The sequence below is a fragment of the Heterodontus francisci genome, chromosome 50 (genome assembly GCF_036365525.1).
Source record: "Heterodontus francisci isolate sHetFra1 chromosome 50, sHetFra1.hap1, whole genome shotgun sequence".
NCBI classification, from domain to species: Eukaryota; Metazoa; Chordata; class Chondrichthyes; order Heterodontiformes; family Heterodontidae; genus Heterodontus; species Heterodontus francisci.
Window position 1 is genome coordinate 627,610 of NC_090420.1, and position 15,422 is coordinate 643,031.

A 15,422-nucleotide genomic window follows, 5' to 3' on the forward strand; every position below is an offset into this window, starting at 1 on the left:
TGCTGTTTGTCATTTTTATAAATGACTTGGAAGAGTGTGTAGAAGGGTGGGTTAGTAAATTTGCGGATGACACTAAGGTCGGTGGAGTTGTGGATAGTGCCGAAGGATGTTGTAGGGTACAGAGGGACATAGATAGGCTGCAGAGCTGGGCTGAGAGATGGCAAATGGAGTTTAATGCGGAAAAGTGTGAGGTGATTCACTTTGGAAGGAGTAACAGGAATGCAGAGTACTGGGCTAATGGGAAGATTCTTGGTAGTGTAGATGAACAGAGAGATCTTGGTGTCCAGGTGCATAAATCCCTGAAGGTTGCTACCCAGGTTAATAGGGCTGTTAAGAAGGCATATGGTGTGTTAGCTGTTATTAGTAGGGGGATCGAGTTTCGGAGCCACGAGGTCATGCCGCAGCTGTACAAAACTCTGGTGAGACCGCACCTGGAGTTTTGCGTGCAGTTCTGGTCACCGCATTATAGGAAGGATGTGGAAGCTATGGAAAGGGTGCAGAGGAGATTTCCTAGGATGTTGCCTGGTATGGAGGGAAGGTCTTACGAGGAAAGGCTGAGGGAGTTGAGGTTGTTTTCGTTGGAGAGAAGGAGGAGGAGAGGTGACTTAATAGAGACATAAAAGATAATCAGAGGGTTAGATATGGTGGATAGTGAGAGTCTTTTTCCTCGGATGGTGATGGCAAACACGCGGGGACATAGCTTTAAGTTGAGGGGTGATAGATATAGGACAGATGTCAGAGGTAGTTTCTTTACTCAGAGAGTAGTAGGGGCGTGGAACGCCCTGCCTGCAACAGTAGTAGACACGCCAGCTTTAAGGGCATTTCAGTGGTCATTGGATGGACATATGGATGAAAATGGAATAGTGCAGGTCAGATGGTTTCACAGGTCGGCGCAACATCGAGGGCCGAAGGGCCTGTACTGTGCTGTACTGTTCTAATTCTAATTCTAATTCTAATTATCCCTGGTGTTATGATCAATATTTGCCCCTCAATCAGATCAGTTGGTCATTATCACATTGCTGTTTTTGGGTATTAGCTGCTGCATTTCTGACATTACAACAGTGATTACACTTCAAAAGTATTTCATTGTTTACAAAGTGCTTTGATATGTCCAGTGGTCTTGAAAGGTGCTATATAAATGCAATTCTTTTCTTTCTTTATCACAACACATTGCTGTGTAAAAAATGGTTCTTCATGTCACCTCTGGTTCTTCTGCCAATCACCTGATATCTGTGTCCTCTGCTTACTGACCCTTTTACCACTGGAAACAGTTTCGCCTTATTTAAAATGATTTTGAACAAATGCGTCAAATCTCTTCTGACCTTTCTCTGCTGCAAGGAGAACAACCCCAGCTTCTCCAATCTCTCCACATAACTGAAATCCCTCACCCTGCTACCATTTGGGTAAATCTCTTTTTTATTCTTTCATGGGATGTGGGCATTGCTGGCAAAGCCAGCATTTATTGCCCATCCCCAATTTCCATTGGGAAGGTGGTGGTGAGCCGCCTTTTTGAGCCATTGCAATACGTGCTGTTAGGAAGGGAGTTCCAGGATGTTGATCCAGTGACAGTGAAGGAATCATGATATAGTTCCAAGACAGGATGGTGTGTAGCTTGGAGGGGAACTTGCAGATGGTAGTGTTGCCATTCATCCAATGTCCTTCTAGGTGGTCGAGGGCGTGGTGCATGGAGTGCTGATCAAGTGAGCTGCTTTGTCCTGGATGGTGTTGAGCTTCTTTGGTGTTGTTGGAGCTGCACTCATCCAGGCAAGTGAGGAGCCTTTCATCACACTCCTGACTTGTGTCTTGGAGATGGTGGACAGGACGTGAGTGATTCACAGTAGAATTCCCAGCCTCTGACCTGCTCTTGAAGCTATGGTATTTATATAGCTGTTCCAATTCAGTTTCTGTTCATTGGCAAACCCCAGGATGTTGATAGTGAGGGATTCAGCAATGACAATGCCATTGAATGTCAAGGGGAGATAGTTAGATTCTCTCTTGTTGGAGATGATAATTTTGGGAATTGATAGGAAGCTGCTTCATGGTTGGTGGAACAAACGCCCGCCATTGGGGTGGAGCCAACAGCTGCATCCGTCCAATAACAGACAGAGTGGAAGTACTGTATCAGGCCTTGTTAGCTCAGTTGGTGGAGCATGAGACTTTTAATCCCAGGGTCTTCGATTTGAGACCCATGTTGTGTGGTTGTTCTTCCCTTTTTCAGACTTCGTCAGCAGAGAGTTCAAGGAGTGTGTCTGGTCCATTTCCCACACATCTGCCCTCCCCTCTTCCCATCCCTCCCTGAAACGCCACAGGTTTCCCCTTGTCCTTACTTTGCACCCCACCTGCCTCCACATCCAAAGGATTATCCTCCGCCATTTTCACCACCTCCAGCGTGATGCCACCACCAAATGCATCTTCCCCTCCCCTGTCAGCATTCTGAAAGGATCGTTCCCTCCGCAACACTCTGGTCCACTCCTCCATTATCCCCAATACCTCGTCCCCTTCCCACGGCACCTTCCTATTCAATCGCAGGAAGTGTAATAGCTTCCCTTTTACCTCCTCTCTCCTCACTATCCAAGGCCCCAAACACCCCTTTCAGGTGAAGCAGCGATTTACTTGTACTTCTTTCAATTTAGTGCACTGTATTTTCTGTTCACAATGCGGTCTTCTCTAAATTGGGGAGACCAAACGCAGATTCGCTGACCGCTTTGTAGAACACCTCCACTCAGTCCGAAAGCATGACCCTGAGCTTCTGGTTGCTTGCCATTTCAACACTTCCCACTGCTCTCATGTCAACATTTCTATCTTTGGCCTGCTCCAGTGTTCCAGTGAACATCAACGCAAGCTCGAGGAACAGCACCTGATCTTTCGATTCATCACTCGACAGCCTTGTGGACCGAACCTTGAGTTCAATAACTTCAGAACATGACTGGTGTCAGGAAAATCCCCCCCACGCCACCTGCCAAGACTGAGGCACACATGATTTTTGCCACATGAACATTAAAACGTAAAATTGCAAGCGCCTGACTGGAAAGAAATTTGCATAGTAACAAACAGTATTGAAACAAAGGGACGCAGTGTTTTGCTTCCCCAATGCACAGCAGAAGTGGTCAGACCAGTTTTAGTCACATGACTAGTTGGCTGTTGGTTTTTTGAACTTGCCACAGATTTGAACTCAGAACACCATGTGCTCCCGGATGGGGCAGACCCTCTCCAGTCCTGCCTGCCTCCATCTCTTTCCCACAGAACTGAACCTTGTGAAAACATGTGAATCTCAAAGAGAGAAAAGTCTCCAACATGTACAAGGTTTAAGTAGAATACTGGGCCCTACGAAACGCAAGAATTACCTACAAAAGTGCTGTACCGTGAGCTCGAAGCACAGTAACAAGATATTGCCTCAAACTGTTCCACTTTATCTTTCATTTTTTCTGTCCCCGCTGCATCTGTATATCACGTGTCCATGCTAGCATGGGTACATCGTATATCTGCAGGCATGAACAGTATTAAAGTTTAAGCAAGTTTAATAAGTTTCCCTTTTCTTCTCGAAACCAAAGAAAGCCTGTTTGTGTTCATTTCCTTGTATTATAATTGGAAAGCTGTGAACAAGGATTCACAAAAGGGGGAGCACAAAACACAGTGTTTAAAACCATGTGCCTGTTTTTCATGTAGTCAGAGCTGCTCATTATTCTGCTATTATCACTCTCTCTGGACAAATGCTTTGTCTTTGACCACAAGCATTAACGGACTCTTTGCCTTTGTCCCAGGACAACTTTGTCATTTAATCTTTCTTGCCCTCTGCCCTATCAAACACCTTCCCCTTTGTTCTCTCCCACAGGCCCCTCTCCTTCACTTGCTTAAACCCAATTCTTTTCTAACCTTTGGCAGTTCTGATGAAAGGTCACAGACTTGAAACTTTAACTCTATTTCTCTCTCCACAGATGCTGCCAGACCTGCTGAGTATTTCCAGCACCTTTGTTTTTATTTCAGATTTCCAGCATATGCAGTATTTTGCTTTTACTATATCAGAAAGCCTCTCCTTGATTCAGGACTCTTACGTCTCTCCAGCGTCTCGCTGCTAAAGATTGAACTTTATCTCATTTCACTCTCAGCTCTGGGTCAGTGTGGATCAGTGGGACTTCTGGCTGTCTCCCGCTTCACATTCCATCAGTGCTGAGAAAACAATGGGAAATAACACTCATGTTGTGTTCTGTAAATTTTGACAAACACTTGAATGTAAATATTGTCTTCCAAAGCAATGAGCAAAGTCTGGTTTTAGTGTGTGGCTGAAATAGATCAGCTGGATTTGCATTGCACTAAAAATCGCAGTTCTTGGTTCAATCCCAGGTTTTGGCACTTTCAACCTCTCCTGTGTCTTTTTCTTTGGCTCCAATTGTCAAGCTGCATGACTTACTCTGAAATTAGCACCAGAGAATCAAGGCACCAGCGAGCATGAGGAGCTGAAATTAGCACAGATCGAAACCACTTAATATTTCTGACTGAAGATGGTTGCAGATGCTTCAGTTTTGCGTTTTGAACTGACGTGCTCGGCTCCACCATCATTGAGGATGTGGGTGTTTTTGGAGCCTCATCATCTGGTTAGTTATTCAATTATCCACCACCATTCACGACTGGATGTGGCAGGACTGTGGAGCTGTGAACTGATCCTGAGGGAGATATCCATGCGTGGAGTGGCAGGATGTTTGGAGAGTGATCCTGAAGAGGGTGTCCGAGCCTGGAGTGGAAGCTTTCTGTGGAGGTGCAGGAGTACGCCATTCAGCCCCAGTGTTTTATAAAGGTTTAGTATAACGTATTTGCTTTTACTCGATGCCTCTATGAAAAAAGCCAAGTGTCCTGTTTGCTTTTCGCAACATTTTCAAACCTTCTAAGATTGGTGCACATTGTCTCATTCTTCCTCCCAAACTTTATCACTTTACACTTCTCTGTGGAAAATTTTATCTGCCATGTGAAAGCCCATTTTGACAGTTTTTTTTTTATCTTCTCCTGAAGTGTGTTACTGTCACTGGCATAAGACGAAATTCCCCAGCATTCTCTGATGCTATCTCCATGGAAAGAGCAATCTTACACGCCAGCTGAAATGTAGGATTTTGCGTGTTTAGTATCTTTTCTCATCCACCAATATAAGCACAAATCTGTCTCGTAATGTACGGTCTGAGAATGTGCCAAAGTTGCAATGTAGTGATAAATTCTTCAGTTCCACAATGTACTCACCAACTATTTCACTACTTTTCTGCTTTCTGGTTCCAAATTTCTAGCTTGCCGTGATCTCTAGTGGCTTAGGGTTAAAATGTTCCTCCAACTTGGTGATTATTGTTTTGAATTCACATCATTTGCCTTGATGGGAGCAGGAAGATTTGTTAGCATGTCATACACTTCCAGGATAATTTACATTCGCAAAATTACTTTCTTGCCCTCAAGAATTGCCTTATTCTGAGTCTTGACCTCTTCACTTTCACATTCAAGTTCCAAAATGTTATTAGCTCTGAAAAACATGTCCATTCTTTCAATATATGAACTGAATGGTTCTCGAGCCCTCTCATAAGTTCCGAGCCTTCTGATGTATTCCTTCGGTGCAACCATATTGTCCCAAATAATCCCTTTGAATCTGATGCACACTAAGACCCTGCGGTAAAGGCCTGCTCGTTTATGAAATTGAAACCCGACCTGGTCCGACCTGACCACATCCAACCTGAACCTGACCGGGCCGGAGTCCTTTGATTTTTTTCCCACACCCGACCCGACCCGACCCGACTACCATAATAAAGTTAATTATATCAAACATACCTTGTCCAAATGTTGTGATCCTCCATTCCGAAAGCTGGCTATTCCTGCGGAATCATGCAGAAGTTCCCTCCCTGAGCAAGGCAGCACTGTGTCGGCCTCCAGCCCGACCCGTCACGAACCCGAATGCCGGACACGGAAGAGAGACCCGACCCGAACCCGACACATGTCATCGGGTCTGGTCGGAGTCGGGTCGGGTAGCCATGCTTTACCCGAGGGCATCTCATTCAACTGAGGAGACAGTCTGTAGTACAGGCTTCACACAAACCACCCAAAATCTCCACCATCTGAGCAGGTGGGTCACGAGGAGCTGGCTGTTCTTGTTCACTGCAGTCCCTGCTGCTGTTTGCTGCCTATATTTACAGACTTTTATCTCATCCTCAACACCATTTTCTCCAATATATTCAGGGGGCATCAGCAGAGAAAATGGACATCAAATGCGACAAGTGCAAGGAAATGTTTATTTACAATATTACATCATAAACATAATATACAAAAACATTACATGTGTCAAACACGTCCCGATCAAGATGTGTCTGAATAAATGGAGCCCCTCACAATAAACACTGTCACCTTTCAATGTTTCGCGGACGAGTTTGAGGGCCAGATGTGTGTGATTCCCACAGTAATGTGTTTGTTCAAAGTTCAGGAAAAGATGGAGATATGAATAATTTACGGGGAAATCTTTGAAGCATATCTCCATGTCTCTCACTCACAAAGATCTGCAAACTTCTGGATTCAAAAAGAACCCAGAGACAGATAGTCCTGCAATAACCTGTAACTCCAGGAAAGGATGTGTTTGAGATTTTGCCCTGTCGCTCAGTTGGTTAAAGCCTCCGTCTAATAAACAGCAAAACCTCACTTCAAACCCCAACAAAGCCTCACTGCAGTGAAGAAACGGAAAGTTATGATTTAAACATTACTCTGTCAATCATTCACATCTCTGTCTTCCCCTGAACTTTGAGTTCAAATTTGTTTGTGAAGTTGAGTGGCACGTTAAGACAGCACAGTCTTTGTCTTTGTGAAAGAAGTGATTTGGTAATGGCTGTTTGAAACTGTCCCTCCTTGCACAGAAATTCAGTGCAAATACTCAAATCACCCACAATCTCCACGAGAGAAATTTGTTCACAATTGCATTTGACGTTAAACCGCCTCAACAATAATCTCACTGAAGCAGAGTGTGACCATGTTGTATGTTTCAGAGTGTTGGTGCCATTATGTGTCGCCTTTAACCGAGACTGGGACACAGGGCAAGGTTGATCCAAGTTTGGAATATATTATCATTCAGGAGCAAGAAAAATCAAAAGGAACCAAATAAGAAAACCCAATCTCCAGATTTGAGAATCTGTAGATCCGCTTTGGGAAAGTGAATCAGTGCAGAATGAAGGGTGAACTGTCTGACTGCCCAGAAGAGATGAAGACACAGCTCAGTCAGCACGTTCCCCTGGTTTATGATGCTGGAACATTCCTCACACAGAAATTATTCAACCCAATGACAAACATTCTTACAGCTTATAATTTATGCTAACGATTGAAGGACTTTCTCATGTGGTTACCTAATGGTAAGAAGATAGTAAACTTAGTTTCAATCAATCCAGCTGCGATGAACTTTGAATTTTTCTGCCTTTTATAAACATTATTTGAAGGGTCTCAGTGACAATGTTCAGTGTTGATGAGAGTGGGGTCTGGGTGAGCAACTGCTGATCGCGACAGGGTCAGGACTGGATGCAGGAAGTTCTCTGACAGTCTCTCTCTCTCTCTCTGATGGGTTTGAGTTGGTTGACAACTGGCAGCTGTTGGTGTTTCGATAAATGAAGGAAGTTCCCTGTAACCATTTTTTTTTGATTCACAGTGCAGTCTAAGGATGTAAAGGATTAACGCTGAAGACAGTGGGATCAACCCCTCCCACTGTCAGAGTGATGATGTAACAGTCACAGGAGATGAGGTTTGGGAGAAGAGAGAGCAGCACCAAGGATGCTAGCTGAGGAGGCGTGATGAGTGTGTATATAGTATTGTGTAAATTAGAAAAGAGTTCCTAGTTCTTTCAGCAGGAAATGTGTCCAGATAATATTGCTCATTTCCCGGCGGAGCAGCAGGAGAAGGTAGCGACTCTTCGGTGGATGAGTGAAGGCATCAGGAGCTGTGTTTTAAAAGTAAGTACTTACTGTTTTACTTACTGTTTTCCTTGTCTTTGAGTTTCTTTTGGCGCCGGAGGAACCGGAAGCTGGTCGGCAGCGAGGACTCCTGGGTAGGTATTTTCCTTAAAGGTGCAGAGCTGAGTAAACCCGAGGCACTACAGATGTAGTGTCTCCCACCCATCCTCCTCCTCTAACCTAATAATAAGACCCTTTTTACCCTCCTCCTCTAACCAAAAAGGACTGAGCAGGTAAGCTATTTACTGTTTTTGTTAATATCTATAGTTGTACTTAACTAAGGGGTAATTGAATAAAAGAAATGGCAGCCAGTGTAGTGTATTGCTCCTCCTGCAGAATGTTCGAGGTGAGGGAAACCTCCGGTGGCCCTGCCGACTTCACCTGCTGGAGGTGCATCCGTCTCCAGCTCCTATCAGACCGTGTTAGGGAATTGGAGCTGGAGCTGGATGAACTGAGGATCATTCGGGAAGCTGAGGGGTTGATAGATAGAAGCTACACGGAGGTCGTTACTCCACAAATCAAAGGCAGCTGGGTAACAGTTAGAGGTGGGAAGAGGTCAGTGCAGGGATCTCCTGTGGTCGTTCCCCTCAACAACAAGTATACAGTTTTAGATACTGTTGGGGGGGACGGCCTATCGGGGGCAGGCTGCAGTGACCGGGCCTCTGGCACGGGGTCCTGCACTGTGGCTCAGAAGGGAAGGAGGGAGAATGGGAGAGCACTAGTCATCGGGGACTCGATGGTGAGGAGTACGGACAGGCGGTTCTGTGGGCGCAGGCGAGACGCACGGATGGTTTGTTGCCTCCCTGGTGCCAGGGTCCGTGATGTTTGTGATCGCGTCTTCAGGATCCTTAAAGGGGAGGGGGAGCAGCCAGAGGTCGTGGTGCACATTGGCACCAACGACGTAGGAAGGAAGGGTGGCACAGATGTTAGAAGTGAGTTTAGGGAGTTAGGCTGGAAGCTGAAAGCTCGGACGGACAGAGTTGTTATCTCTGGTTTGTTGCCGGCGCCACGTGATAGTGAGGCTAGGAATAGGGAGAGAGCACAGCTGAACACGTGGCTGCAGGAATGGTGTAGGAGGGAGGGCTTCCAGTTCTTGGATAATTGGACTGCATTCTGGGGAAGATGGGACCTGTTCAAACAGGACGGGCTGCATCTGAACCAGAGGGGCACCAATATCCTGGGAGGGAGGTTTGCTAGTACTGTTCGGGAGGGTTTAAACTAGTTTGGGAGGGGGATGGGAACCGGACTTGTAATCCAGGGACCAGTGGGTCCACTCAGAAAGACAAAGAGTGTAGTGAGGTATTGGGGAAGGTAGCACTGTCACAGAGGACAGATGGGCACGGAGAAGGGTTAAAGTGCGTATACTTCAACGCAAGAAGCATCAGGAATAAGGTGAGTGAATTGAAGGCGTGGATGGGCACTTGGGACTACGATGTTGTGGCCATCACTGAAACGTGGATAGGTGAGGGGGAGGAATGGTTTTTGGAGGTACCTGGTTATAGATGTTTTCATAAGATTAGGAATGGTGGTAAAAGAGGTGGGGGGGTGGCATTGTTAGTTAGAAATAGTGTAACAACTGCTGAAAGAATTTTCGAGGAGGATCTGCCGACTGAGGCACTGTGGGTTGAGGTCAGGAACAGGAAAGGAGCAGTCACCTTGATGGGAGTTTTCTATAGGCCCCCCAATAGCAGCAGGGAGGTGGAAGAGCAGATTGGGAAACAGATTTTGGAAAGGAGCAGAAGTCACAGGGTAGTAATTATGGGGGATTTCAACTTCCCAAATATTGATTGGCAACTCTTTAGATCGAATAGTTTGGATGGGGTAGTGTTTGTGCAGTATGTCCAGGAAGCTTTTCTGACTCAGTATGTAGACTGCCCGACCAGAGGGGAGGCAATATTGGATTTGGTACTAGGTAATGAACCAGGGCAAGTGATAGAGCTGTTGGTGGGCGAACACTTTGGAGATAGTGATCACAATTCTGTAGCATTCACTGTGGTAATGGAGAGGGATAGGTATGTGCAACAGGGCAAGGTTTACAATTGGGGGAAGGGTAGATATGATGCTGTCAGGCAGGAACTGAGGAGCATAAGTTGGGAGCATATGCTGGCAGGGAAGGGCACGGTCGAAATGTGGAACTTTTTCAAGGAGCAGATAGTAGGGGCCATTGATAAGCATGTCCCTGTCAGACAGGGAAGGGATGGTCATGTGAGGGAACCGTGGTTGACAAGAGAGGTTGAGAGTCTTGTTAGGAAGAAGAAGGATGCGTATATAAAGTTGAGGAAAAAGGGCACAGGCATAGCTCTGGAGGGATACAAGATGGCCAGGAAGGATCTGAAGAAAGGGATTAGGAGAGCTAAGAGAAGGCATGAAAAATGCTTGGCGGGTAGGATAAAAGAAAACCCCAAGGCCTTTTACGCGTATGTCAGAAATATGAGGATGACTAAGGGGACCATAGGTCCGGTCAAGGACAATAGCGGGAGACTGTGTGTTGAGCCGGAAGAGATAAGTGAGGTTTTGAATGAGTACTTCTCTTCGGTATTTACGAATGAGAAGGGGTGTATTACTGAAGAGGACGGTGGGAAGCAGACTGGTAAGCTCGAGGAAGTGCTCGTTAGGAGGGAAGATGTGTTGGGGTTTTTGAATAACTTGAAGATAGACAAGTCTCCCGGGCCTGACGGGGTATATCCAAGGATGTTATGGGAAGCAAGGGATGAAATTGCAGAGCCGCTGGCAATGATCTTTTCATCTTCTCTGCTGACGGGGGTGGTACCAGGTGATTGGAGGGTGGCAAATGTTGTGCCCCTGTTCAAGAAAGGGAATAGGAACAACCCTGGGAATTACAGGCCAGTTAGTCTTACTTCGGTGGTAGGCAAGTTGATGGAAAAGGTGCTGAGGGATAGGATTTCTGAGCATCTGGAAAGACACTGCTTGATTCGGGACAGTCAGCACGGTTTTGTGAGGGGTAGGTCTTGCCTCACAAGCCTGATTGAATTCTTTGAGCAGGTGACCAAGCAAGTGGATGAGGGTAAACCAGTGGATGTGGTGTACATGGATTTTAGTAAGGCATTTGATAAGGTCCCCCATGGTAGACTTATGGAGAAAGTCAGGAGGCATGGGATAGTGGGGAATGTGGCCAGTTGGATTAAGAATTGGCTAACTGATAGAAGGCAGAGAGTGGTCTTAGATGGTAAATACTCAGCCTGGAGCCCAGTTACCAGTGGCGTGCCGCAGGGATCAGTTCTGGGTCCTCTCCTGTTTGTGATTTTTATTAACGACTTGGATGAGGAAGTCGAAGGGTGGGTCAGTAAATTTGCAGATGATACAAAGGTTGGTGGAGTTGTGGATACCGAGGAGGGCTATTGTCGTCTGCAAAGGGACTTGGATAGGTTGCAGTGCTGGGCTGAAAAGTGGCAGATGGAGTTTAACCCTGAAAAGTGTGAGGTCGTCCATTTTGGAAGGACAAACATGAATGCAAAATACTGGGTTAACGGTAGGGTTCTTGGGCATGTGGAGGAGCAGAGAGACCTTGGGGTCTATGTGCATAGATCATTGAAAGTTGCAACTCAAGTGGATAGGGCTGTGAAGAAGGCATATGGGGTGTTAGCGTTCATTAGCAGAGGGATTGAATTTAAGAGCCGTGAGGTGATGATGCAGCTGTACAGGACCTTGGTAAGGCCTCATTTGGAGTACTGTGTGCAGTTCTGGTCGCCTCATTTTAGGAAGGATGTGGAAGCCTTGGAGAGGGTGCAGAGGAGATTTACCAGGATGTTGCCTGGAATGGAGAATAAGTCTTACGAGGAAAGGCTGAACATTCTAGGCCTCTTCTCATTAGAAAGGAGAAGGATGAGGGGTGACATGATAGAGGTTTATAAGATGATCAGGGGAATAGATAGGGTAGACAGTCAGAAACTTTTTCCCCGGGTGGAGCAAAGCGTTACAAGGGGTCATAAATTTAAGGTGAAGGGTGGGAGATATAAGGGGGATGTCAGGGGAAGGTTCTTTACCCAGAGAGTGGTCGAGGCATGGAATGCCTTGCCCGGGGAAGTTGTTGAGTCAGAAACTTTAGGGACTTTCAAAAGGCTTTTGGATAGGTATATGGATAAAGGAGAATGATGGGGTATAGATTAAATTGTCCTTGACAGAGGACAAAGGATCGGCACAACATTGTGGGCCGAAGGGCCTGTTCTGTGCTGTATGTTCTATGTTCTATGTTCTATGTTCTATGTAATATCAAGAAACTCACAATTTTATTATTCAGGAGTCGGAACACAGATATTAACTCCAAGTTACAGTTCTGGGTTCATTTAACAAAAAAATGGTAGAGAATAATATTGCTCACTGATTGAAATCCCCCAGTGAGGAGACAGTTAAACAGTTGGGACATCCTTCAATCCAAGGTTTTGGCAGCATTTGCAACTTTTGCAACTTTTTTATATCCAGCTTTGATGGACGAGTGAAAAAACTGATAAAAACTGAACAGTTCCATTCTTCCTTCGTCTCTTCTTTCGATCAGTTTCTATTTTCTGTCCCAGATCAATATCATGATGAGAATCCCAATTTCAACTGCTGTTTCTGGTGTTTTATCCATTCCAATTAAAATTCAACATTCCAATCAAATCTATTTGTTGTTCCACAGTGTCTCTCCATGTGTTTTATTCTGTTGTATTCTCTCTCAGTCTGTTTGATGATCAATGTTACATCTCAATCTCTGGTCTGGTGAAGATCAGAAGCAGTGATATCTGTTTGCACCACCTGACAAGTCGGCTGAGGCTGTGCCTCACTGATCACGTGGAGTTGAAGCAATTCTTCCAGTCAGTTTTCTCAGTTGTCATTTCATGAGAAATTCGAAGTTATCATGACTTCGTCAGTGACCGAATGGTTCAGGTGTCTGAGTGATGTTAATCATGCTGTGATCAAATGATTGTATGTTCCAGTCTTTCCGTGGTGCGTTTTCACACTGAGTAGAAACGTGTTGGACATGGTCTGGAAATGTTTCACACCGCTCCATTCCCAACAGGCCATGACCTGATGTGATGGAAATTTCATTTACTGACAGAAGCTACATTTCCATCATTGCGCATCTGGTTGCACAGTCAGGATTTGTGTGAAGGTGACGGTTGTGCTTTTGTTACCGAGCAGATGAGGAGGTGGCTGAGAGATTAAGGTGATGGGCTACTAATCCTTTGTGTTGTGCTACTAATCTTTTGTGTTGTGCCCGTGTTGGTTCGAATCCCATCCTTGTCGTTAGTTTATCAAATGCCTGTTGCATTCTTTTTTACAGCTTCAAAGCAATGTCGGCCTGGAAACCTGTTCTTGTCAGTATCTTGACGGTGGTTCCAGAATAGTTTATACTTTATTAAAATTGAGATAGACAATTGGAATTCTTCACCCAAATTGGACTGGAATGAAGATCAAATAGGGATCACGAAACGGAGAAGGATTTTCCCTCCCCTCCTTCCTTCTTTCCATCTTTACTTTCTCTGGATTTGCACCAAGTGAAAGACTAACGGGAAAAGCAAATGGCGAGGGAGCAGAAGCAGAACATTATCCTTTGGCAAGAAATTTATTTTCAAATCTTCTTGATAGATTAAGTGAGGGAGCAATGCTTTGGCAGATGGAGTTTAAAATGAGGGGTCATCTGGTACCGACGAAAGATTGATCAGAGTGTTTTTTGTTAAGTGGTGAGATGATAGAAACTGCGGAGGCGCAGAGACCCGAGTACTGAATCACTAAAAGCGAGTGGACTGGTAGAAAAATAATGTGAAAAGTGAACGGAATATGAAGATTGGAACTCATGTAGCAGTTATATAAAGCTCTGTGCTCCTGAAGTAAATGTCCAAGCCCAGATTGTGGGGAATCTGTGGAGAGTGATTTGTTTTTTATTCATTAATGGGCGCGAGTATCGCTGATAAGGCTGGCATTTATCACCCATCCCTAATTGCCCTTGAGAATGTGGTGGTCAGCTGCCTTCTTGAACTGATGCAGTCCATATGGTGCAGGAACACCCACAGTGCTATTGGGGAGGGAGTTTCAGGATTGTTCCATGTCAGGGTGGTGAGTGACTTGGAGGGGAACCTGCAGGTAGCGAGTTCCCATGCATCTGCTGCCCTTGTCCTTCGAGGTGGTAGTGGTCACGGGTTTGGAAGGTGCTGTTGAAGGATACTTGGCGAGATACTGCAGTGCATATGGAGATGGTACACACTGCAGCCACTGTGTACTGGTGGTGGAGGAAGTGAATGTTTAAGATGGTGGGTTAGGTGCCAATCAAGTGGGCTGCTTTCTCCTGGATGGTGTTGAGCTTCTTGAGTGTTATAAGTGGGATGTGTTCCATCCCACTCCTGACTTGTGCCTTGTACATGGTGGACAGGATTTGAGGTGGCAGGAGGCGAGATACTTGCTGCAGAATTCCTAATCTCTGACCTGCACTTATAGCTGCAGCATAGATGTGACTGGTCCAGTTTAATTTCTGGTCAATGGTAACCCCCAAGATGTTGATGGTGGGGGATTCAGTGATGATTAATCTGCTGAATATCAAAAGGTAGATGGTTTGATTCTCTCTCAATGGAGATGTTCACTGCTTAGCACTTGTGTGGCCAGAAGGTTGCTTGTCACTTATCAGCTCAAGCCTGAAGTTTGTACAGGTCTCGCTGCTTGTGGGCACAGACTGCTTCAGTATCTGAGGAGTTGTGAGTCATCAGCGAACATTCCCAATTCTGTTGAAGGGAAAGTGATCAATGAAACAGCTGAGGATGTTTGGGCCGAGGACACTACCCTGAGAAATTCCTGTGGCAATGTCCTGGGCTGAGATGATTGGTCTCCACTAACCACTACCATCTTGTTTTGTGCGAGGTATGACTCCACCAAGTGGAGAGTTTTCCCCTTGATTCTCATTGACTTCAATTTTGCTCGGGATCCTTGATGCCACACTCACTCAAGGGCAATCACTCTCACCTCTCCTCTAGAACTGCACTCTTTTGTGTCTGTTTGAACCAAGCTGCAATAAAAAATAAGAACAGAAGAAATATTAGCAGGAGTAGGCCATTTGGCCCCTCAAGCCTGCTCCACCATTCAATAGGATCATGGCTGACCTGATCATGGATCAACCCCACTTTCTTGCCTGCCCCCATAACCCTTGACTTCCTTGCAGATAAAATTCTGTCAAACTCATTCTTGAAGACATTGAATGACCCAGCCTCCACTACTCTCTGTGGTAGAGAATTCAAAAGATTAATGACTCTCTGAGAGAAGAAATTCCTCATTTCCATCTTAAATGGAAGACCATTATTCTGAAACTGTGTCCCCCAGTTCGAAATTCCACCATGAGGGGAAACATCCTCTCAGCATCCACCCTGTCAAGCCCCGTCAAAATCTTATATGTCTCAATACGATCACCTATCATTTTTCTTAACTCCAATGAGTATAGGTCCAACCTGATCAACTCTCCACATAAGACAACCACTTCATCACAGGAAT